This window comes from Sorex araneus, chromosome 6 (assembly GCF_027595985.1).
Source record: "Sorex araneus isolate mSorAra2 chromosome 6, mSorAra2.pri, whole genome shotgun sequence".
In the NCBI taxonomy this organism is placed as follows: Eukaryota; Metazoa; Chordata; class Mammalia; order Eulipotyphla; family Soricidae; genus Sorex; species Sorex araneus.
This window is the reverse complement of record NC_073307.1, coordinates 138,224,237-138,248,926: the sequence shown is the minus strand read 5'-3', so window position 1 is coordinate 138,248,926 and position 24,690 is coordinate 138,224,237. Positions and strand designations below refer to the sequence as shown.

General features: G+C 48.9%; 1 protein-coding gene and 1 non-coding gene across 7 annotated transcripts in view; both read right to left on the bottom strand.

Moving 5' to 3' along the window:
* Positions 1-24,690, bottom strand: part of PRR5L (proline rich 5 like) — a 203,795-nt gene that overhangs the window by 78,232 nt on the left and 100,873 nt on the right. Inside the window, exon 1 of one of the 6 annotated variants that reach the window (XM_055143268.1) lies at positions 16,888-17,006. The exons of 3 other annotated variants lie outside the window; for them this stretch is intronic. The gene's annotated coding sequence lies outside the window, so the exon portion shown is untranslated. Of the gene's footprint in view, positions 1-5,992; positions 6,014-15,554; positions 15,679-16,887; positions 17,007-24,690 lie in introns of those variants that run through there. 2 more of the 6 variants (XM_055143265.1, XM_055143270.1) reach the window with 2 other exon arrangements.
* LOC129406393 (small nucleolar RNA U109) lies at positions 18,325-18,442 on the bottom strand. The gene has a single exon (XR_008630986.1). It is a non-coding gene; the product is annotated as a small nucleolar RNA U109 (small nucleolar RNA).

Sequence of the window (24,690 nt, the reverse complement as noted above, 5' to 3'; positions counted from 1 at the left end):
AAAGCAAGTCCAAAATTCTGATTTTTGCAGTGGGGTGTGGGAAGGGGGGGCAGGAAGGGACTGTTGTTTGTTTTTTTGGATCACTGCTGGTGGTGTTCAGGGGCCATATCTGACTCTGGGGTCAAGGTCACACCTGGCAGTGTTTGGAGGCCAGATGCTGGGCCGGGATTCGAACCAGCATCATGCCACAGTCACCTGCCAGGTGACTAGCACCTTTGTGTTCTCTCCTGGCCCCCACGTGTAAAACATGAAGTCACCAGCTAAGTGCTCGCTCCTCGCGGGCTGACTGGCACTTTAGGGGTCTGACATACGGCCTGTAACCTTTACTTCAATCCACCCCAGCTTTGTCCTACAGCCTCCTCACACCCCATTCTCAGGTACAACAGAGTCTGCGGGAACCAGCCACTGTGGCTTGGGTAAGTCTCTCTCTCTCTTTTTTTTTTTCTTTTTGCTTTTTGAGTCACACCCACCGATGCACAGGGGTTACTCCTGGCTCATACACTCAGAATTACTCCTGGCAGTGCTCAGTGGACCATATGGGATGCTGGGAATCAAACCCAGGTCGGCCGCATGCAAGGCAAACGCCCTACCCACTGTGCTATCACTCCAGACCCCTTGGGCAAGTCTCTTCTACAGAGAATTTGGCCTCTAAATACAGAAGTCTCAAGTGTGATCCTCACCACTACGAGGTCTCCCCCTGAACCGTGCAGGGATCACCCTGAGCACTGTGCAGGAGGAGTCCACAAACACCACTGGTATGGCACCAAAAGAAAGCCAGAAAGTAAGAGTTTAGCTTTGCAAGCCAGGGGGATAGAACAGTGGGTAAGACTGGTCCCCACTCCTCTGCCTGCTTAGTCCCTTTGTTCACAAACCCAGAACTCATCCTCAAGCACTGTCTTACGGCATTGTTGAGTGAGGCAGCTGCTGGACAGACAGCTCTCTGAGCTCATTCCCACGCCACCACCCCTCCTCCATGCACTCATAAGCACCTTTGCCGTCTCAAACACCCAGACACTTTCTCAGCGGACAAGACAAGCTGGTGGTAGCACCTGAGTTTGCTAAAACACACAGAACTGACCCAGTAAGCCAGAAGACTAGAGCCGAAGACCCAACAGGCCACTCAAGCCCAGGAACTGGAAGCCAGGGAGAAGGAGATGCTCAAGAATCGTGGGGCCATGTTGCGAACCCACTGTCTTCTGTGAGTATTCCGTGGCTCACCAAAAACAGACCATTCTCAGAGTTCGGGATACCAACCTTCTATCTGCAATTCTCTCGTCAGTTCATTCCCCCTGGGCCAACGAGGTCTCATTATTCCCAATGTATCGACACAGAAACTGAAGATAGCATAAGCTTCCCTTAAGTCAAGTGGCTCCTAAGAGGGACCAAGAGTCTGAGCTCATCAGATTCCAGAGCTTGAGTTTCTGACTTGTGTTTCGAGCCATGCCCTGTTTGCTGTGAGCCAAAGCAAGGGCCTGAACCCCAGCAAGGGCCACCCTTGCCCAGTGCCCTCAACGGCTTCTTGACCTGTCCAGGCAGTGAGCACACTCTGTCCCTCACAGGAAGATGGCTTGTTACTTCCAGCCTCTCACCTGTCCTGCTCGTGGTCTGCCTTCCCGAGGAGGAATCTAAGTTCCCTCAATGTCTCCGCCTGGGCTCAGTGAGATGAGCGCGTGCAGCCCACCCCAGGTAACCACTTTGGAAGAATGGGATACAATGTGGCATTCTAAGTCAACAGGAGGAAGTGAACTTCCCTCCCGCTTCTGAAAGGCGCCAGAAAAAAACGCTCCAAAGCCCACTGAGCTCAAGGCCACTGGGCATTATTTTATTTGAGGGGGGTGGGGTGGAAGAAAGGCTCCTAAATGGGTTCAGGGATCTTAGAACTCCTCGGTCAGCAGTGTCTGATGGTTCACTGCAAGGGTCCAAGGGTGCAGCACTGCCCAGACCCCGTGGTGTTGGGGGCCACGAGGTCACCCCTGCAGTGCTCAGGGCTGTCCCAGGGGACACCAGAAGATGCTCAGGTGGTCATGGTGATGGTGGGTCTCAAAGCAGGCTCTGGCACAGCGTGAGTTCTACTCTCTCCCCAACCCCCGAAAGCCTCAAGCGAGCCGATAGCTCATGAACCCCAGGCAGCTGTGCCCGTGAGGAAGCCCAACGCTGGCCACTGGTTGGTAGAGGCTCCCACCTTGGCAGAACATGGTGCATTTCTGTTTGCTGGGGACCAACCTGACAGCGCCTAGTCAAGGCCAGCCAGGAGACAGACAACCACTTCCCAACGCTAGAAACTGTGAAGGGGCAAGCTGGGAGCCTGACTAAGTTTCAACAGGAAAAAGGCGCCGACTTTCTCAGCGCAACCCTGGGTCCAAGTGCAGACAGCAGAGTCTGGGAGCCCCCCGTCCTGCTCCAGCGAGGATTAGCACAAGCAGGATCCGAGCCCCAGTGTTTATTTTGTCTCTCTGCACTGCGCTGTTGGCTATAGCTCCACCCAGCAGCAATTACGGGGTCTCAGCCCCATCTTCACCTCCGCCTGCCTGCAAACCCGCTGCGGGATCATGGGAGAAACCCCCTGCTTGCCAGGGAAGCAAAACGTCAGGGGGGGAATAACCACACATCTTATTGACTCAGCTCTAAGCTCCACTTTAAGTCTCAAGTTTCTGGGAGTGCAAATTGCTTGGGTGTGGCTCTGAATGCCATCCAGTGCCCACCAGGAAAAGTCTAGACACAAGCAGCCGGCCCCACTGAGACTGACCATTATATGAACAATTACATTTCTCACATGGAACATCTATAAAAAAAAAAAAAAAAGGCCTGGGCGGGTTAAAAGCTACTGTCTGGCAACCAATGGAAGGTGTTTTTTTTTTTCTTTAAATTCTGGAGGGGAGGGGGTGGTAAAATGGGATCTTAGTGAACATGTGCTAGTTATTAAAAACGAGTTGCACTGTCTCCTGTTGCAGGAAGAGGATGAAATGCTTTTCCAAGACGACTGGGAAGGAAATTTCTGCCCAGGTCGCGTAGCCAAGGCAGTAACAGCATTGAGCACCAGGCGGTCCGAGCTTGGGATGAACTAATTTCACAGAGGTCAGGAGTTCAACTCAAGTCCTTTCAACAACCAGAGGTCAGGAGGTTCCCGGTGAGGGAATGTGAGGGAGGAAGCGGGAGAAGGCAGAGAAGAGGAGAGCAGCTGCCCCCAGCAGGAAATACTCAGGAGCCATGCTCTGCTAACACACCGGAAACGAGCGAGTGAGCGAGCTTGACCCGACCCGGGGAGGGGGCAGCCACTGAAGACGGACAGCTGAGAACAGTCGGAGGCAGAAAGCACAGACCACCGTCCAGTTGTGACCGGGCCAACCAAAAAAAAAAAAAAAGAGTCAGAGAAGAATGCGGACACTGGAGACTGGAAGGGGAATTTGGGCTCTCCAAGTTCAAGGAGGATGTTTCTCTAGCTGCATTGAGGTAGACTAGGATGAGAAGATCACATTTCAACAAATAGCTCGGCAGCTCCTGCCGCCCTGGACACAAAGACGGACGGGCCCGATAAGGGTCCACCAATACACAGCAGGCACAAGAGCACGCACGAGAGAATAGGAATTCGGTTGGGAGAGGAGCAAAAGACAAGAAGGGATGGCAAGCTCATTGCCGATGGAGGGGTCGGGGGTGCTTAATGGGGGGTCAGAAGAATACAAACTCAAAAGCACTTTCAGTCTCTTTCTGTTTTCAAGAAACACCCAAGAAACACCCAAGGTTATCTATATAGTCAAGAAGCACCCAAGGTTATGTTTTAGGGAATGATATATAGATCACTGTATCACTGACGTCCCGTTGTTCATTGATTTGCTCAAGCGGGCACCAGTAATGTCTCCATTGTGAGACTTCTTGTTACTGTTTTTGGCATATCGAATACATCATGGGTAGCTTGCCAGGCTCTGCCGTGCGGTCAAGATACTCTCAGTAGCTTGCTGGGCTCTCCGAGAGGGACAGAAGAATCAAAACTGGGTCGGCCGCATGGAAGGCAAATATCCTACCCGCTGTGCTATCGCTCCAGCCCTGCTACTGCTCCAGTGACATATATATATAATATATATATAAAAATACATACATATATATAGTGATATACAGATACAAATATATAAACATAGACATAAGTATTTTTATAGACACATATACATATATCGTCCCTTTCAAAATGTAACTCCAACCAAACACAGCTGATGCTCTAGGTTGGCCCCAAGGCCACCAGCCTTAGTCCCTGCATTTGAGAGAGAAGAAAAGGGGAACAGCTCAGAGCCACTGGGCTGACGGAAGGTCTAGTGGAGTCAGAGAGTCACTGAGATCGGCCTGAGGGCAGACGAAGCCAGTCCTGGGAAGAGCCAAGTGACGGCGCCAATAAACCACAATCTCGGAGGTCTACGGCGGAAAACTCCCTACTAGCTTCCACACAGTGCTCGTCCTTTCTATCGTTCGTGCCCATGCCACCCGGAGACCAGTTGACGTAGGCATCGTACACACCTTCTTTCTGACACAAAAATAAACGTGGGGTCCAGAGCAGGTGGATATTTGGGCTGGTGTCCTGCGGCCAGCATCGAGCAGCCCTGAGAGTGAAGTCTCACAGTGTTGCTTTCCCAGAAGTTCAAAGAGAGGAATTCCCTGCTATCTACATCCCCTGGCTAATCAAGGCGGGGATTTCGTCATCTGGTGATTGTGATTCACAGGGGCAGAAGTGGAGCTCTGCAGACATCTTCTCTGAGAGATGCTCATCTACAGTCAGGCCGAGGCACTGGAGTAGTCCCGCAGGGACTTCTCAACCACAGGGCTCTGTATCCCTTCCTCCCTCCCCCAGGAGACGCTCGGCAAAGACTACTGTGGATGTCTCCCTCTGGGAAATCTCGGGGCATCTGGCGGGGAAAGAGGCCCAGGGGGAGAAACCAGACTGATCTGATCTAGACTCCAGGGCCTACTTAAACCTAGTCCTGAGAATTAGCTGAATCACCAGCACCCGGGAACATATCAAACATTGAGGCCCTGCCCGGGTCCACGGAATCGAATTCTGGGGTGATTTGGCATGCATGCTGAGAAGCGGTGCTCTATCAATGGTTCTCAATCAATTGTCCGTGGGCTGGTGCCATACCAGGTGTAGAAAGGTTTCCAATCACTGGTCTCCCTCAATGGTCACTGACACCGGTCTGTGGACTGGTACACAGACAGTGCTGACTGACCAGGGTTCCTTTGGCCCCTATGGGCCTCCAGGACATTCCAAGGGACCCGGAGGTGGAATTTTCATGAGACTAGGAGGCCAACTGGTAGGACAGGAGCCCTCAGGAAGGAAACAGGATTGGAAGAGGGTCACAGTCAGAAAAAAAGATCAAGAAACATGGGTCCAAAAGGCAGCTCAGATAGAGAAGGGAAAACCAAGTAGAGGATGTTGGGAGGACCCATTCGGGTTGGAAGATGCAAACTAAAAGTAGACTATAGACCGAACCTGATGGCCACTCAATACCTCTATTGCAAACTACAACACCCAAAAGGAGAGAGAACGAAAGGGAATGCCCTGCCGCAGAGGCAGGGTGGGATGGTGGGGGATGGAGTGGGGGTGGTGAGAGGGATACTGGCATCATTCCTGGAGGTGAATGGGCACTGGTGTAAGGATGGGTAAACAATCACTGTATGAGTGAAATGCAAACACAAAAGTTCATAAGTTTGTAACTGTACATCACAGTGATTCTCTAATAAAAAAATTTTTAAAAATAATAAAGTACCTTTAAGATGAAACAAAACAAAACAAAACAAAAGAAACATGGGACCAGCCCCTCAACATGGAAAGGAGCCTTAATGATGGATTAGTTTCATTATTTTATCGACAGGAAGACAGGGGGCCTAGAGCAATAGAGCAACTCTTCTGTGATAAGGGCAAGATCAGAATTCAGAACTCAATTCCCTGACATGTGTCATTGCTAAAGTACGGGCACCGTGAGGGCCAGAGCACAGATTCTTCCAATACCTCTCCTCTCGGCAGCGTTGGCACAGACCTTCAGAGGACTTTGGGGAGCTTCTCTGAAGCCTGAAAGAAATCCACTGTCAAAAAAAAAAAAAAGAAAGAAATCCACTGTCAAGAATTTTAGGGGGTTGGAGATCCCGCGCGGGAAGGGAGATGCGTGCTGAAAGTAGACTAGAGACTGAACACAGTGGCTACTCAATACCCCTATTGCAAACCACAACACCCAATTGGAGAGAGAGAACAAAAGGGAATGCCCTGCTGCAGAGCAGGGGGGGGGGGAGATGGGATTGGGGGGTGGGAGGGATACTGGGTTTATTGGTGGTGGAGAATGGGCACTGGCGGAGGGATGTGTTTGTGAACATTGTATGAGGGAAAAACAAGCTCGAAAATGTGTGCATCTGTATTTGTACCCTCATGGTGATTCACTAATTGAAGAATAAAATAAATTAAAAAAAAAAGAATTTTAGGAGGTGTATAGGGAGAGAGCACAAAGATCAGGAGCACAAGTTTTGCATGTGCCTAGCCCCCTCTGAGTCCCAGCACTGCTTGACTTGCCCCCCCCCACCGCCATGTATCGCTGCACCCAGACAAGGCCCCCCTAGGCACTGCAGGCTGTGGCTCTGGTGGTCCCTGCCACTACAGCACCCATGCAGCACAGCAGCACAGCAGCCTTGGGCCTCAGCACTGAGCTGTCCAGCTTGTCGGGTTGAGTAGCACCAGAAGTAGTTCCCAGGCTCCGGAGCACTTCAGAGAAGCTCCCCTCCACACAAGAACAGCCACACATAGGCAGCGTCCAGCCCCTCCTGGGTCTCCCTGTAGGGCTGGGAAGTGGAGGGAAAGGGGGTAGTAAGAGATGCTGCGACCAAACTCAGGCATGTGCTCCGAAACTTGAAGCACATCTCTGGCCCCTGTGGATTAAGAACTGTGTTTCGTCATCTGTGTTCCCAGGTACTATGGAACCCGGAACCTCATGCACACAGTTGCACTACCACGGAGCCACATCCCCAGTCTCTGGTTCAGCCTTGTCAAGGTGGGCAGGAGATACAGCTCAATAGGCGGAGTGCATGCCTTGCATGCAGAAGACTCGGGTACAATTGTCTAGCACGGGTGCTCCTCTAAGCACCAATGGGTGTGATGCTTCCATCCTCCCCTGCTACAAGGGATGACTGTAGGATGACATTGCTTTGTCCTTTCCCCCCTTGCCACAAGGAGTTTAGGTTCATCCCAGTCACACCCATTAAGGTGCTCCCGAGTCACTCCTATCCCTTTGTTTAGCTGTAATCACTTCTCTATGCTGTCTTCCCCAAAACAGTTAATCAGCTTTTCCCCCTAATCTGACTCTGCTAATTTGTAAGGTCAGACCTTCCTAGGACACTGAACTTACATTATAAGTTAATATTGCTTTTCTCCTCTCCTTATGCCTTTTGAATAATTTACTTTAAAACAATGTCCTTTTTGTATAGACACAAGAAGACAATATTATGCTTTTGTAACTTGGAACTTAATTGACTTTGAATATTATTCATTCCCAGGAATCTGCTTTCTCCACTTAAGCCTCAGTTTCCGTCAGTTCCTAGCACCCCAAAAGCAGGGTCCCGAGGAGGGACGGGACGGATCCAGGGCAAGTGGTGAGTTATGTGCTACCCTAGCATTGAGATGGGCCTGGCCAAAGTGCCTAATGCTTAACTATAAATTAAGAGCTTGATCATGGACAAATGCTGTCATGATCCAAAAGTAATGACGAGACTAGGACCCTGCTAGGGATAGGAAAGACTAATCTGGCCTGAGCCCTGTAGTCTGAGATCAAGATGGCCCCAGGAGAGCAATTCTATAAGCTTTAATGCATTTCTTATTGTGTTGGTCATTTTACTTTAATTCGGTCATTTTTTCCTCCAAAGATGAGACCCTGCATGAGACCACAGCTGCCTCATGGACTCCAGCAGCGCAGCAGCCTGCCCGGGTAGAATTCTGTAAAGCAGAGGTCGCCACCCACCAGGTATCTCTGTCAGATGCCTGGGGAGTGGCCCAGAACGAGCTGGAGAGCAATTCAAATTCAGTAGGCAATGCGAAAAGGAGGTTCATGCAGCGGAGCGCACGAGCAGGCTGGGATGGGGTTGGAAGCAGCTTGGTTCAGAATAATCAAGACACGCATCAGAGTTCTTGCTAGGTTTTTTTCCGCCAGATGTTTAGAAGAAGACAAATAGAAGTTCTTCCAGGTCAATTCCCTGGCTTGGCTTGAAATGACACAGTCTTTGTGGCCTAAATGGCAGGGAATGAGGGAATCCAAAGTGGATCCCTTAATCCTATATTTGCTAGAAGCTTCACTACTGTCACAGGCCCTCCACTAAATATATAACTTGGCTTGGGCCAAAAAGAAACAGCTACCATAGAGACAGGCCGAGTGCATGCTTTGCAGGAGACTTCGGTTCAATCCTCAGTACCCCCATGATTCTCTAAACCCCCCCAGGAGCTCTACCCAAACACTGAGTATCAGTTCCCAACGAATTCATTGTACTCAGTATGAATACAATAAAAACAGCCCCTGAGCATCACTGGGTATGGCCCCCAGACAAACAACACATTGGAAAAAGTTCTGTAGCAAAGAGAGAAGTGAGAAACTGAAGTTTGGCACCCAGCTTGAGGCAGAGGCAAACACTGGTGTGTGTGAGATGTCTCAGAAATTAGGGGTGAGAAAGAGACTATAGCTCAAGCCAGTGGATCTGTCCTTTCTTTCTTTCCTTTCTTTCTTTTTTTAAAAAATTGTAATGAATCACTGTGAGACATAGTTATAGACTTACAAACTTGCGTGATTATGTTTCATTCATACAATGTTCAAGTACCCATTCCTCCACCAGTGCCCATTCTCCACCACCAATAATGTTCCCAGTATCCCTCCCACCACCCCCACCCCATCCCCCCCACTGCCTCTGTGGCAGGCACATTCCCTTATTGTCTCTCTCCTTTTGGGTGTTAAGGTTTGCAATACAGGTGCTAAGTGGCCAGCCATCATGTTTGGTCCATAGTCTACTTTCAGCACACATCTACCATCCCAAGCAAGCTCTCTAGCCATCATTTACGTAGTGGTCCCTTCTCTATCCCAGCTGCCTTATCTCCCAGTACATGAGATCGGCTTCCAAGCTGTGGAGAGATCTGTGCTTTCTTGAGACACAAGACCACGACCCCAGTAATGAGGATGTGTTGGGCAGTGACACAGAGAGAGATGATAATCAGGTTTTTGACCAGGTCACAAAGGGGGTTGTGATCTTCCCGTGACTAGCACCTTTCTCCCAAGCACTTCTGGGTACAGGGCACCTGTGCGTTCACCAGGACAGAGCCTAAGTGAGGTGGTCTGAAAGAACTTAATGTTTTCTTCCCAAGGACTGGAGGCAAGCATCTAACAAGAACTCCAATGAGTGTCTGTATTATTCTGAGCCAAGATGCCTCCAAAACTACCCCAGCCAGCTCGTGCCCTCAGTTGCATGAACCTTCCTTTCAAACTGCTTCTGCACCTCTCCACGGCTGGCTGCTGGAGTCCACGAGGTAGTCGTGTGACTCTGCCTGGTCTCATCTCTGGAGACAAAAATGACTGAGTAAACGGGGTCATCCTTTGTGATGTTCTGTGTTGTGGGAGGAAGAGGGTATCGCATCAGCTTCAGGGACCACGCGGTGCCAGGGACTGAACCCAGGCCTCCCGCAAGCAAGGATGATTCTCAACGAATGGGACTTGCAGTTCCATGCTAGAGCCTGTGGATACAGGTTGCTTGGTCCCTGCAGTGCTAGGGATGATCTGGGTCACCACAGTTGTTTTGGACCTTCAAGACCATGCCCAGTGGTACTTGGGGGAAACACAGGGTGCCGGGGGTGGACCCAGCCACATGCAAGGCAAGTGCTTTAACTTCTAGGCTGTCCAGTGTCATGACCTTTTTTTTCTTTAGTTTTTTACTGACTCAGTGATATATCCGGTTACAAAGTTGTTTATGATTAGGTTTCAGTCTTATAATATTCCAATACCAGTGTTCCCTTCACCAGTGTACATTTCCCATCACCAATGGTCCTAGTATCCCTGCTGGCCCGCCATCCTCGCTCGCCTACCTCTATGGCAGGCTCTCTCTCTCTCTCTCTCTCTCTCTCTCTCTCTCCTTTCCTCCCTCCCTCCCTCCCTCCCCTATTGGGCCTTATGGTTTGCAATACAGATAACGGAAGGTTATCAGGTATATCCCCTTACTTACTTTTAACACTCAGTCCTTATCCAAAATGATCATTTCAAACCATTAGTGCTGACCTTAGTTTTGACTTCCTTGATTCTTTATTTCCCCCTTGTCCCAGACTCTGAGGGCACCCGTTTCAATAAAGAATCTTCACATCCTTCTCAAAGGATGATTCAAAACTCAGACGGAGGAGAGGTTGCTGACGATTTATTCTAAGCCTATGTCTTTACTGCAGAATAGGACGCATGAGTCATCTTGCAGCCACAAAGTTTCCCTGGGGTATCCTGGCTATGGTTGTGGCTCAGTGAGAGGTTAGACATCTTGCACGTGTGAGGCCCTGGGTTTCGTCCCAGCAGCGAAGGGGTAAAACTGCAGAGGCTGAGAGAAATAGTACAGGAATTAACATTCTGGTCTCGCATGCCCCTGAGCTTCAGTTTGATCCCCAGCATCCCATATGCTCCCCTGAGCACCACCCGGAGTGACCTCTGAACACAGAGCAAGGAGTAAGCCCTGAGCACCACTGAACGTGGCCCTAAAACAAAAAAGATTCTGTTCCACATAGCTATCCCGATATTTCTGACAAAGAAGGCGGCTCACCAACTTGCTCTCCAGAGGCTGACAGAACCAGTTGAACCTGGCTGTGAACTACTGCTTTTTAATGAGGCCAGTATATAATAATCGTCATTTATTATCCTGCAATAGAAAATGTAATATTTTTTGCAGGGGCACAAGGGGAGGCAGAGAATGAAAAAATGTGCTCTCCACGTTCAAGATTTTCTTTTTTAGAGCTTCCAGAAATCCCAGAAACAGTCTGGGAATTTTTAAAAAGCCAGCTTAAATTTAATAGACCGTTTAAATTCCTAGTTGAAGGTAATTAGAGAGCAAGCAGTATTTCTTTAAGCGCTGCTAGACAGAACTTAATCCAATTTAGGTAATCACTAACCTTTGCTTTTTTTTTTTTTAACTTTTTTTTTTCCTCTCTCCTCTAAGTGAAATCCCAGGATTGATCTACAAAGGCCATAAACTGGCACAGCATATGAAAAGAATATTTAAAGAGAGAAATTGGGTAAGCATTACCTCAAAGGGTCAAGTCCATTTAAAATGGAAACAGGTCTTTGGGGCGCCCTCATTCATCTGGGCTATAACCCAGGGCATCTAACCAGGCATCGTTCAAAGAGGAGGCCTTGCCAGGGAGGGGGACAGGTGTGTCCTCCCCCACATCTCCTCCCTGGGTACCTCCTAGGGCCTGCCAATCACCACCAATCCAGCTCTGCAATGTCACTAGCAGGCCGTCCAGACCCAGGTGAGTCACCCCTGTAAGGCCCACCTCAATCTTCCTATTATGAATAACTCTTGTCAGAATTATCCAGGTTGCCCCTTCACCCAGCACCCAGACTGGCCCTCAGACTCTACCTCTCCTTTCCCCTCCATGTACAGCTCCCACAAGGCTCTGGGAATGACTTCTGATCCAGAAAATTTCGTGTGAAACACTAGGACTTCCTTGAGGGTTTGGGACTCAGGGTTCTTTGGGGAAGGCCCGTGGGAAAAGACATTAAAATGTACTGACAAGAACAAGAGATCTTCCTGTGACATCAGGAAAGTGACAGACCTTTCTCGGCCTCTATTTTCACATCTTAAGATACAGAAAAGAAATCTTACCCGCCCCAACTGTGGAGAGGCAGGTTAAATATCGTTACCATAGTTCTACCTGCTCACAATAGCTCTCAGAAAAATAACGAGTGGATTTATACACATTTCAAAATAAAGCACAGATCTCCAGGCCCTGAATAAAAACATGTACAAGAGGCTGGGTGGAAAGCAGAGGCACATACTCAGCAGCAAATGGTCTCCTGAGCATTGCCAGGTGCTGCCCTGTAGACATCCAAGTACAGACCAGACCAAGTGTCCCAGGTGACCTCAGGCACCACAGGGCCCAAACAGCATCACATCTTGGACCTTAGTCTTCAACCATTGGCCCAACTGACCAAGAATTACCAAGTGGGCCCTAGGACAGGTGAGCAATGCTTGTGAGCCTTCCCACCCCCACCCATCACGAATAAACCCATCACCTCTGATGCCCACATGAAACAAAAAATAAAACCCTTTCGGGCTGGAGTGATAGCACAGCGGGTAGGGCGTTTGCCTTGCACGCGGCCGACCCGGATTCGAATCCCAGCATCCCATATGGTCCCCTGAGCGCCGCCAGGGGTGATTCCTGAGTGCATGAGCCAGGAGTGACCCCTGTGCATTGTTGGGTGTGACCCAAAAGCAAAAATAATAATAATAAAAAATAAAATAAATAAAACCCTTTCTCAATAATCCAGCCACTGTTTGATACTATGAGATATGAGAGAAAGAAGGAAGAAAGAAAGAAAGAAAGAAAGAAAGAAAGAAAGAAAGAAAGAAAGAAAGAAAGAAAGAAAGAAAAGAGAGAAAGAAAGAGAAGAGAGAGAGAAATAAAGAAGCCACAAGCTAATCAACTGTAAGGAGACCTGGTGAGAAATTGAGAAATTGAAGGCAAAAACATCTCCAGGACACCCTGGTACAAGCCTGGGCTAACAGATCTCAATCTGCGCTCAGCTCCACCCCCTGTGAGCTTTCGAAAGCACTGATGATCTTTAAACTTCAGTGCATTCACCTATACAATGGGAATAACAGTACCTGCCCCATCACTACATAGTGCTGATGATATACTATCACACATCTCCCTCTATTTGGCGTGGGGGTTGATTCAGGTGCCTCAGTAAGCAGGGCTTGGGGCTTACTTTGGTTCCTGTGCTCAGGGAGCACTCCCAGTGGTGCTCAGGGGACTATACCTGGTGCCGGGAATGGAACACGGGTCAGCTGTGTGCAAGGCAAGTTCCTTACCTATTTCACTATCTCGCTGGCCCCAGTGAGCACATCTCTTAGGGCAAAGTGTAGGCCGAAGACCTAAAGAAGTTTTGCTTCCTCTTTCGAGAAATTTTATGTCTTTTGATCAAGCTCAAACAGAATATTATTGAAATTCACCTGAAGTGAGATCCTAAAGGAAGTAGACAAATACCTGCTGCTGGATCTGAAAGATGTGAAGTCTCCCAGATGAGAATTATCTATCCGAAGAGGAGTCAGTTAAGACTAGTTTAGACTTCTAAGGACTTAGGTTTGTTTTCTCTTTTATTTTAGGGGTCCAACCGGGCAGTGTTCAGGGCTTACTCCTGGCTCTGTGCTCAGGGATTACTCCCGGTGGTGCTGGGGGATCATAGAGGGTACCAAGGATCAAACCCATTTATGCTACAATGTCAGGGAAACGCCTACCCACTGTATCATCCCCGCCCACCCCCCACCCCCCAGCCCCAAGGCCTTGTTTTCTTAAACCACAAATGGCTCTGTCTCTTAGACCTATCGACCAAAATACTGAAGGGACAATGTTTGAGGTTCAGTGAGCTGAAGACGTTGTGAAGGGGCCAATCACTGTCTCCCTTGCCTAGAATATTCTGCAAGAAAACCTCTGAACAGCTGGCTCCCTTGGCCACATTCTAGGCTCCTTTCTACCACAACGTGGAAACCAACCAGACAGGTTCTACCGAGAGAAGCGCAGCACCTTTCAGAGTCATATGGGGAAACCTCACTGGGGTGGTGGAGTGGGGGGGGCGTGCCGGGGGTGGGGGGTGGGGGGGGACATAAAACATGGCTCAAGCTATTCTGCAGCAAGCTCCTCTCTTTCCTGACCTTGCCGCCTCCTGCTGCCAGTAACGGCGCCTTCCACCCGAGAGCAACGGACCAGAGCACAGTGCACGTTTGGCACTGCACAGTCCTGGGTAGCAAGCGTCAAGACTGTAACGGGCGGTGTGGTTAGGACCACCAAAGCGAGGTTAAAAAAGGGCAGCCTCGGAGGCTTGATCCCCGAGCACCCCTGGGGAGCCAGGGGAGAGAGGGGCCCGAGGAGGGAGGAATCTGGATGCCTGCCATCCCCCGCTGGGCAACAGGTCCACAACTCCGCCCAAGCAGGGATGCCTGAGACTTCTGCACGGACTTTTTTTTTTTTTTTGCCCTCCCGGGAACTTCTCCCGCGCCCATGCCTGGCGCGCAAACCTTCCACCTCGGGAGGCGCATCGCCCTAATTGAAACCGTGCACACCGCAGGGTTGCAAGTGGCTTCTCTAAACATTCACTGCTTCACCGCAGACGGACAGAACGCGGGCTCCTGGCACCGCCACCGAAGAGGCAGGCGCAAGTTAACGGGGGTGGGGTGGGGAGGGCGAGGGTTGGGGAAAGCCTAGAGGGTGGCATGGAATGCAGTAACAACCGTGCTGCCAACTAGCAAGGCGCCCGCCCCGCCGCCAGCTCCCGAACCACCGTTTTTTCTGGTTGTTTTGGGGCTTTTTTTCTTTTTTTTTTTTGCACGCTCCCAGCTCGCTTGGACCCACGGCGGCCGCGCCCAGAGTCCCAGACACTTGGGCGGGAGCGGCCACCGCGCCCGGGTTGGCGCGAGCTCGCGGTGCGCGCGCACAGCAGGCGCCGCACGTGGGAAAAGCCGAATAGTGGGGGGACGGCAAAGATGTGGCCCCCCAAGGTGGGGGGCGGGGGACGGCGGCCGGTCTCCAAGTCCAGGGCGCGCGGGACAAAGCGGCCGCCGCCTACGGGGCGCGCGCCCCTCCCGCGCCTCCCTCCAGAGAAGAGCAAGTTTCGGGGCGCCCACTTCGCCCGGTGGCGGGGGGCAGCTCTTTAGCGCTGCCCCTCCCACTCGGGCCCAGCAAGGACCAGAAGGACCAACGAGCGAACTTTCTTTTTCGCTCTCAGGCTGGCTCGGTCCGGGTCCCCACGACCCGCGGCATCTCGCATCCCACCCCGCCGGGGCTCCCCACACCTCACCCCTCACCCCAAGGTGGGCACTCGGCCCTCCTCGCCACCCAGCACCCGCAAGTGGCAGCCCAGCGCGGTCCTCCGAGTCGGCCGGGCGCGTCCCGCTCCGTCACCTCGTGGAGTTGTCCCAGTTGTCCCTCGTGGACACCCACCAGTTGTTCCCCACCCCACCCCACCCCCTCCCCTACGTGAGTCCGCGCTCTCCAAGCCTCCCCGCCTCGCCGTGTTCCGCCGGATCGTGCCTGGCCAGAGGATTTTCTCCTAGTGGGGACTTCCCCCACTCGGCCCCCTGGGGTCCCCCCGCATGAGTCACCTCGAGGAGCGCGCGCGCACACACACACACACACACACACATATGCGCATACATTCACACGCATGCACAAACACTCGCGCACACATTCACACGGGCACTCACATGCACACGCACACACACCCCGCAGCTCGCCGCCTCCTCCCCGGCTCGCCGCGCGCCCAGGGGGAAAAAGTTTCCAGGGGAGCCCGAGCAAGTTTTCTCACCCGAGAGAAGCAGGGGGGCGAGCCGCAGGGCTGGGGCCGCCGCGCTCGGCCCCCCGCGCTCCGCTTCCGCGCTCCTCCCGCTGCTCCTCCCGCTGGGGGGGGCTCCGCTCTGGCCTCCACTCCGAGTCAACAAACACGGCGGCCCGCCGAGCTCCCGGAGCGGAGGAGCGGGTGACTTGTTTCCCTCCTCTTTCTGCTTACGGCCTCCTCCTCCTCCTCCACCTCCTCCTCCTCCTCCTCCTCCTCCCCCCCTCCTCCTCCCACTTTTTCTGTCCTGTGCTGTCTCTCTCACTTCTCTCCAACCGCCCCCACCTCATCCACTCCTCCGTCTACAGCTGGCCAGGAGAGGGGGGGGATGCAGATGGGGGAAAAGGGCGCCTGCAACTTACACCCCAGTTCAACAAGTTCAGGAAATCCCATTCTTGAGCTGAAAAGGGCCAGGGCCGGGGTGGAGGCAACAGGTCCAGGGAGCTCAAGGGCTGCTTCCCCCCCCCCCCCCCCCCACACACACACCCGCTGCCCCCTTTGCAAGCACCCGAAGTGTATCCGCCCCCTACCCCCACCCCACCCCCAGCCGAGGAACTCAAGCCTAGAAATCTCCGTGGAGCTCCCTAGGAAGAACAGTCCCTAGGCTGATTCCAGAAGTTAGGTTTTTGCTTTGTTTTGATTTTGTGTGTTGGGGACACACCCTGTGGTGCTCCTGGCTTTCTGGTGGCTCTGTGCTCAGGACTTACTCCTGGTAATGCTCAGGGGGAAACATATGTGGTGCCGAATTCAAATGGAACTGGCCTCAGGCAAGGCAAGGAACTTTAAAAAAGAAAAAGAAATAATAATAAAAGGAGGGACCAGAGCGATAATGATCGTACCGGGAGTAGTTGTAGGGGTTTTGACAAGCACATGGCCAGCCAAAGTTCCATCTGTTGCATCCCCGTAAAGGTCCCCCTTGTCAGGCGTGATCTCTGAGTACAGAGCCAAGAGCAAGCCCTGAGCACTGCTGGGTGTGCGCCCCCCCCCAAAAAAAAAAGAAAGAAAAGAAAAGACCTGGCGGTGATCAAGAACCCCACAGTGCTTCCAGGGTCCGGCTGTATGCAAGGCTTACCGCTGTGCTGTTTTCCAGCCCTGCAGAAGTTTCAAATGCATTCATGAAAATTCATTCCTGGGGCAGCGTCACCCTTAGATGTATAACATCTCTTTACTTTTAAAAAAATCCTTCAAATTCTCTTTTCTGCTGAAGGTTTAATGAATTGCGTGCGAGGTCCCTGCAGAATTGGAAACAGCAACAAAAACAAAAAAACTCAACCAATCCCTAACGTGAAAAACAATGTAAAATTACTTTCAAAACTTCTTGGTGCAGGTGTTTAGAATCTTGCAGCAGCTGCCTTCAGGACTGGGGTGACTTGCATAATTTCACCCAGAGTTGAGCAGGAAATGCTTTTCAAATGCAACCCTCTCCACATCACACATCAGCATGGAAACCACAATGACATTTGCTGTCAACGAGATGTTAGTGTCCTATGTCAAAACAGAGAAAAAGAAACATACGGTTTGTTTTGGTCACTACCGTGTTCCAAATCTATGGTCAAGGTGTGCTGGGGGGAGGAGGGGGAAGATGGCTGTAGCTATGATGGTGACACTTCTCCGTGACACTGTATCAAACTGAAGTATCCTCAACACAACCCCAGGCTGATGAAGAGACTTGTGACTTGTGACTTGCCCTCTCAGCCCGGGAATGGCATCCTGTGACTTCTCACTGAGCATGGATGTTGGAAACTGACTTGAAAGCGGCAGGTGGAGGTACAGGGCTGGCGCCAATAGGAACTGCTGACTGACCAGGGTTCAATCCCGAGCACCCCATATGGTCCCTTGAGCTGAGCAGGTGTGATCCCTGAGGGCAGAGCCAGTAGCCAGCCTTGTGCACAGCCAGGTGTGACCCACAAACATACAAAAACAAAACCCAAAATAAAGCAGAGAGGTCAAGTGAACCCAGGAGAGGTCAAATAAAAGGTCCTAGGAAAGAAAGGTGAGAAAGGCAGTGAGCAAAAGGAGAATGCAGGTATGTTTTCCAGCAGCTGTTTTGGGGGTGTCGCATCGCAAACTTGGAACCAGAGTAGCTTTTCTATCACCTCCTCCTCTTACTGGCTGCAGGATGTTAGCCAGGGGGCTTGATTGTGAGGGGTTCTAGTTTACACCTACAAAAATGGAGGTATCTCTCCTAGAGCGGTTATGAGGATCTTGTGAATTCATGCAAAGCGCGTGCTGTAGTCTCGGAGGAAAGTCAGCAGATACTAAGCAGCATGGTCAGTCCTGTGGTTGCAATAAAAAGGGAACTGCAGGAAGGCCAGCCTGTTGGGGAAACACTTCATGCTGCTGTTCCTCCCCTCCACCAAGTTTTTGCCCAGGGAGGCCTGACCTTTTGTGTGTGTGTGTCTATTTAAAACTAGATCTCACTCCTATCTCCCAAGCCCTCTCATCGAACTCCCCTTTGTCTTTTTTTAAATTTTATCTATAACCTTACTGCATTGTTTACCTTTTTTTGCATTGTTTACTTTTTTTTTTCTTTTCTGAAATGGGAGGGGCCATGCCCAGTGGTGCTCAGGATTTACTCCTGTATCTGCACTCAGGGATCACTCCCGTTAGGTTCAGGGGCTAGATTTGGTGCTGGGGATCAACCCGGGTTAGTCACAGGCAATCAAACACCCAACTGGCTCTATTATTGCTCCAGCCCCACTACATTGCTTCTCTGTGTGTGTGTGTGTGTGTGTGTGTGTGTGTGTATACAAGAATTATACTACTACCAAACCATAGCCCTGAAAACTTTTTTCTTTTTAATATAGAATGTTATGAACATATTTATGCCCCTAAGGAAGAGCAGGCATTTCCACTTGCAATACATTGTTTACTTTTATTTTTTGCTTTTTGGGTCACACCCAGCAATACTCAGGGGTTACTCCTGGCTCTGCACTCAGGAATTACCCCTGGCAGTGCTCAGTGGACCATATGGGATGCTGGGAATCAAACCCGGGTCAGCCACGTGAAGGGCAAACGCCTTACCCACTGTGCTATTGCTCCAGCCCCAACATTGTTTACTTTTTAAAAAAAATCTGTGAAGGACAAATAGTTAGAAATGATCTATTTTGAGAAGAACACAAGAACTAATGTTGAAAGTAGGTAAAGGGATATACATGATAACCTTTCAGTGTCTGTATAGCAAACCACAATGCCCAGAGAGAGAGAGGAGAAAAATGTGTGGGTGGGGGTGCAGGGGTGGGGGTGGGGGAGAAAATTGGAGAAACTGGTGGTGGGAAATGTACACTGGTGAAGGGATGGGTGTTGGAACATTATATGACCAAAACCCAATCAAGACGATTTTGTAACTGCATGTCTCACTGCGATTCAATAAAAATTAAAAATAAATTTAAAATCTGGGGGCCAGATAGATAGTACAGTGGATAAGGCGCTTGCTGTGCACAGGGCTGATGCTGGTTCTATTTCTAGTACCAGATATGGTGCTCCAAGTACCAGAAGTAAGCTCAGAGCACTGCTGGTGTGGCCGAGGCCCACTCCCACCACCAAATATCTTTCCCATTGGCTAGAACATCAGCTGTGTAATATATAGATTTGTTCCATGGAGACTGCCCGAAATCCTACAGTTGTGCCTGGCATATACTATGTACCCTGTAACTATGGTATGAGCAATTCCAGGAATAGATTCCTTTCGAAACTCTAAACTGATTGCCTATGGTGGGCTGGGCACTGTGCAATAATAAAATCCTAATCAGAAGGACTTCCTGAGAGTAAAGACAACTCTCTAGCAGTGTTCTCCCTAATAAATAGAAATATTCACAAAGTAGGCAATGCCAGCTTCGTTAGGAGGCTATTAAAAATAGGCTCAAGGTCTAGGAATGAAAGTTTCAAGAGGTTAAAGTATCCTCTAAACCTAGGAGCTGCTAATTTTCTAAGCAGAATTTTCTTAAAATGGTAAGTAGTTAACAATTGGGGTAAATCAAAACTTTTGAGAACCATTAATATTATATTCACTGTCATCACTGTCATCCCATTGTTCATCAATTTACTCCAGCGGGCACCAGTAACGTCTCCATTTGTCCCTGTAGCATGCTAGAGTAGCCTGATGGCGTACTGGGGGCTCTTTCAGGATCAGGGTGAGGACCCTCATTGTTACTGTTTTTGGCATATAGAGTAAGCCATGTGTAGCTTGCCAGGCTCTCCCGTGCGGGTGGGATATTATATTAATAACATAATCTCATTATACTCATATTGATAAATATATTTATTACCACCTTAAAAAAACAAGATTCTAACTAAATGTCAATAAAATGTCTCAAGACCTTCACTTGCTAGGAAACAAAATTTTGTTACAAAAAAATCAAGACGAGGGTGGGGGCTGGAGCAATAATAGAGCGGGTAGGGCATTTGCCTTGCATGCAGCCGACCTGGGTTCAATTCCCAGCATCCCACGTGGTCCTCTGAGCACCACCAGGGGTGATTCCTGAGTGCAGAGCCAGGAGTAACCCCTGTGCATTGCTAGGTGTGACCCATAAAGCAAAAAAAAAAGAAAAATCAAGACGGGCTTCTCATTTATGGAGGACATTTTAGGACTTTACTGGACAAATCAGAGTTTTCTAAGGACGCTGCCTCTGTAGCCTCTGAAGTTATCTGGATAGGGGTCTTGTTGAAAGGGTAACCCTCAGGCAGCCATCCTAGACCCAAGGAGGAGCATCTGACCCTGATGTAGTCAATCTTCAGATGTGCCCTGTGACAAACTCTCACCCCAAAAGGTACAGTGGGCCAATTAGTTTCCATACCCAAAATGTGAGCACACAGAGACACACACACAGAGCTAATAACCTGAAAGAAAAATAAAAACAAAACCATGGGGTCATGGTTTTGTCTGGACTAGAGATTCCAGAAGTTGCAGATTAGTTCCCTGTGGACAAGCGAGGTGTATGTCTGCCTTGAACTGTTGGCATCCCCTGATATTAATATTTCGGTTTGGAGGCCACACCCTGCAGTGCTCTGGGGTTACTCCTAGCTCTGCACTCAAGAAATACTGCTGGTAGTGCTGCTTGGGGAACATCCAGGATGCCAGGGATCAAACTTGGGTTGGTTACATGCAAGGAAAATGTATGGTCAACCCGCTGTACTTTCGTTCTAGCCTTGAGGTCAACATTTTTTAAAACCTACTGACAACGTGTAAAAGTCAGACAGAAAACGCCATGCAAAAGTATGAATTTTCAACCTGGTTTGAAAGAAAAAAAAACACTAGCAACGTCCTGTCCGGCTGTAGACTTGCACGGTCACAGCTGTGCCCTGCTGGAAGGGCAAGAGGACTTCATTTTGTCACAGTCCCAGCCACTCGCTGTTCCCTCCTTCTCTTATTCCAAGCAAGCCCCACCCAGTTCTCTGTCAACCCTACAACAGCCTGAAAAGGAGGGGCTTGGGAGTTTATAAGGAAGCAGAAATTGTGCAATCAGGTAACATGGGTTCAGACTATTTTTCTCCCCAGTCTGGGAACCCATTATTCAAAAACAGAAACTTGGGACCACATCATTTGAATACTATTGAGATTAAGGAAACTTGTGGGGGTGGGGGGAGGTATAGATAAAAAGGGAGAATTTGGGTGGGTGGCAGAGAGATAGTACAGCCTTGCACATGACCAACCAATCCCCCACATCCCATATGGTCCCCCAGGCACCACCAGGAATGATTCCTGAGCGTAGAGCCAGGAGTAACCCCTGAGCATCACTGAGGGGTTGACCCCAAAACAAAAAAGCCAGTGGGCAGAAAGACCAGGAGAAGCAGAGCCCTCCAGTCTGGGAGTTGCCCTGGGAGCAACACACACACACACACACACACACACACACACACACACACACACACACACACACACACACACACACACACACCCCACAGTGAACCCATCCCCTCTCCCCACCAGTTCCTGCTTTCCTGCTTTCCAGGGGCTGCTGTTCTACCTGTTCTTTGTGGGAACAATGCCTGACCACCACATCTTATTATGTTTATCCCCTAAAATCTAATTATACCAGGTTCAAGAAGGGTTAGACTTGTTCAAAGGGGGCTGGAGTGATAGCGTAGCGGGTAGGACGTTTGCCTTGCATGCGACCGACCCAGGTTCGATTCCCAGCATCCCATATGGTCCCCTGAGCACCGCCAGGGGTAATTCCTGAGTGAAGAGCCAAGAGTAACCCCTGTGCATCGCCGGGTCTGACCCAAAAAGCAAAAAAAAAAAAAAAAGAAACTTGTTTAAAGTTTTGCACAGGTAAGAAAGGGCAGGATGAGGATTCCGGATCTCAGTCACTGCTCTACACTGTACCCTCTCTGGTGTCATGTCTGCTTCCTTCCCTGAATAATCACTAAAATCAGCTTAAGTTCCAGAAGTATAGCCCTTGATGTCCTATGGCCTGGCTTATAAGAGACATGAACTGCCCGCTGAATTTCTTTGTTCAACATATGATTTCTAGTTCGTGTTTCCTTTGATATCATGGTGCCTCATTTCATGTTCTAGATGTATTCCAGTGAAAGATCTTTGCAAGGAAAAATATCTTTCCAAGAAGAATAAATTTATTTCTGAAAGAAAACTTCCTGGAAGTTTTCTGTTTCTTGGGCTGGAGACATAGAGTAGAAGGGCCAAGCCACTTGCCTTGCATGTAACTGATCCCAGTTCATTCTCCAGAACTGCCCATAGTCCCCCAAGCACTTCCAAGATTGATCCCTAAGCACAGAGCCAGGAATAGTCTCTGAGCATCAGTTGGCAAAACAGAGAGAGAGAGAAAGAGAGAGACAGAAAGGAAATAAAGAAAGAAAGAAAGAAAGAAAGAAAGAAAGAAAGAAAGAAAGAAAGAAAGAAAGAAAGAAAGAAAGAAAGAAAGAAAGAAAGAAAGAAAGAAAGAAAGAAAGAAAGGAAGGAAGAAAAAGAAAGAGAGAAAGAAAGAAAGAAAGAGAGAGAAAGAAAGAAAGAAAGAAAGAAAGAAAGAAAGAAAGAAAGAAAGAAAGAAAGAAAGAAAGAAAGAAAGAAAGAAAGAAAGAAAGAAAGAAAGAGAGAGAGAAAGAAAGAAAGAACGAAAGAAAGAAAGAAAGAAAGAAAGAAAGAAAGAAAGAAAGAAAGAAAGAAAGAAAGAAAGAAAGAAAGAAAGAAAGAAAGAAAGAAAGAAAGAAAAAAGAAGGAAAGAAAGGAGGGAGGGGAGAGAAAGAGGAAGGGAGGAAGGAGAGAAGGAAGAAGGAAAGGAAAGAAGGAAGGAAAGGAAGAAAAAAGAGAAAGAAGAGGAAGGAGAAAAGGAAGGAGGAAAGGAAGGAAATAAAGAGGGAAGGAGAGAAGGAAGGAAAGAAGGAAGGAAGGAAGGAAGGAAGGAGAGAAGGAAGAAAAAGAAAAGAAAAAGTTATCTTCTTATAAATGGAAAAATTAAAGTTCTGAATATCTGAGATCTTTTGCAAGACCTGAGACAGAGACTTCAAGGAACAAGGGTAGAGTCCCCAGGCACATGCCCCCATAACAGTGTTTCTCATTCCCAGTGCTCCAGCCATAAAATAAGTTAATAAAGTTACTCATGCTAAATGCCAATCTAATCTAGATATAGAAGTTGTGTAAGTGCTTGGTATATATCCACAGCATGGAACCACCCATAAAACAGAGCCATATGTGAAGCAAGCTTGTCACCTGATCTAACACCAAGTAGTAAAATCAGTGACCTTTAGTTCAGCAGGAAGACTTAACATACAAATGAAAAATATTTTGCTTCCTTCTTTCCTCATTTAAACTTCTGCAGTGGAAATATCGAGAAACTTGAAGTCTGGTTGTTGCAAGAGTATTTGACGGCAACCAACAAAAAACCAAAGTTTTCATCCTTCCTTAAAAGCAATGGAGTGGTTTTGGTATGCTGACTTTTTTCTTGTTACTTCTTTTTTGGTGTTGGAAAGTGGTTGCTCTCCACTCAAAAGCTGATCTATCATTAAATCCGAATGTTCTTTGAGAATCATGTAAATAATAAGAAGCTCTTAAAGGAGGAAAGAATTTTATCAATTCGATGTAAATTTTCCCTGGGTAATTCATATCTCAGTGATTCTTTCCCTTAGATCTACTTGTTGGCAAATATTGGCTGGTCACTTATTGGAGAGAAGTTCTAGAATGCAAGCCCAGAGCAACAGTCTAGAGCACTTGCCTTGAACATTGATGACCCAGGTTTGCTCTCTGGCATCCTCTATGGTCCACCAAGCCCCACTAGGAGTGATCCCTGAGCACACTTAGGAGTAAACCCTGAGCACTGCCAGAATATGGCCTCAAGACAAAAACATTCTGGGAGGAAGCAATAAATAAGACATAGAAAGTCCTTATCATTAAGGAACAGAAAATAAACACATAAAGGAGATCGTTTCAAGTATATCCTGGGCCTAGCACATTGTACTGTGACTGTACAATGAGGCAGGAGAGTGGCTGGAATAAGACATGTACTTATGAATAAGACATGTACATTAGTCATGGTCTTGCAGAGAAATTTGCCCTGGATTTGAAGTTCAAAATGAAGGGAACCATTTGTGGGAAAAGAAGACTATTCTTAGAGAAGGGATCACTAAGAAAATGATGGCTGGAGGAACCAGTTGGAATGGGAGATGCATGCCGAAAGTAGATAATGGACCAAACATGATGACTTCTCAGTGTCTGTGTTGCAAGCCATAATGCCCCAAAGTAGAGAGAGAGTATGGGGCATTATGGCTTGCAACACAGACACTGTGTTGCAACACAGAGTATAGGGAATATTGTCTGTCATGGAGGCAGGGGGAGGGTGGAAGGGGGGGTATACCCGGGATATTGGAGGTGGGGAATGTGCACTGGTGGAGGGATGACTGTTTGATCATTGTGAGATTGTAACCTAAATATGAAAGCTTGTAACTATCTCACGGTGATTCAATAAAATTAAAAAACATTTTTTTAAAAAAGACTATTCTTTTTTTTTTTTTTTTTGCTTTTTGGGTCACACCCAGCGATACTCAGGGGTTACTCCTGGCTCATGCACTTAGGACTTACTCCTGGTGTTGCTCGGGGGACCATATGGGATGCTGGGAATCTAACCCTGGTCGGCCACGTGCAAGGCAAACGCCCTAC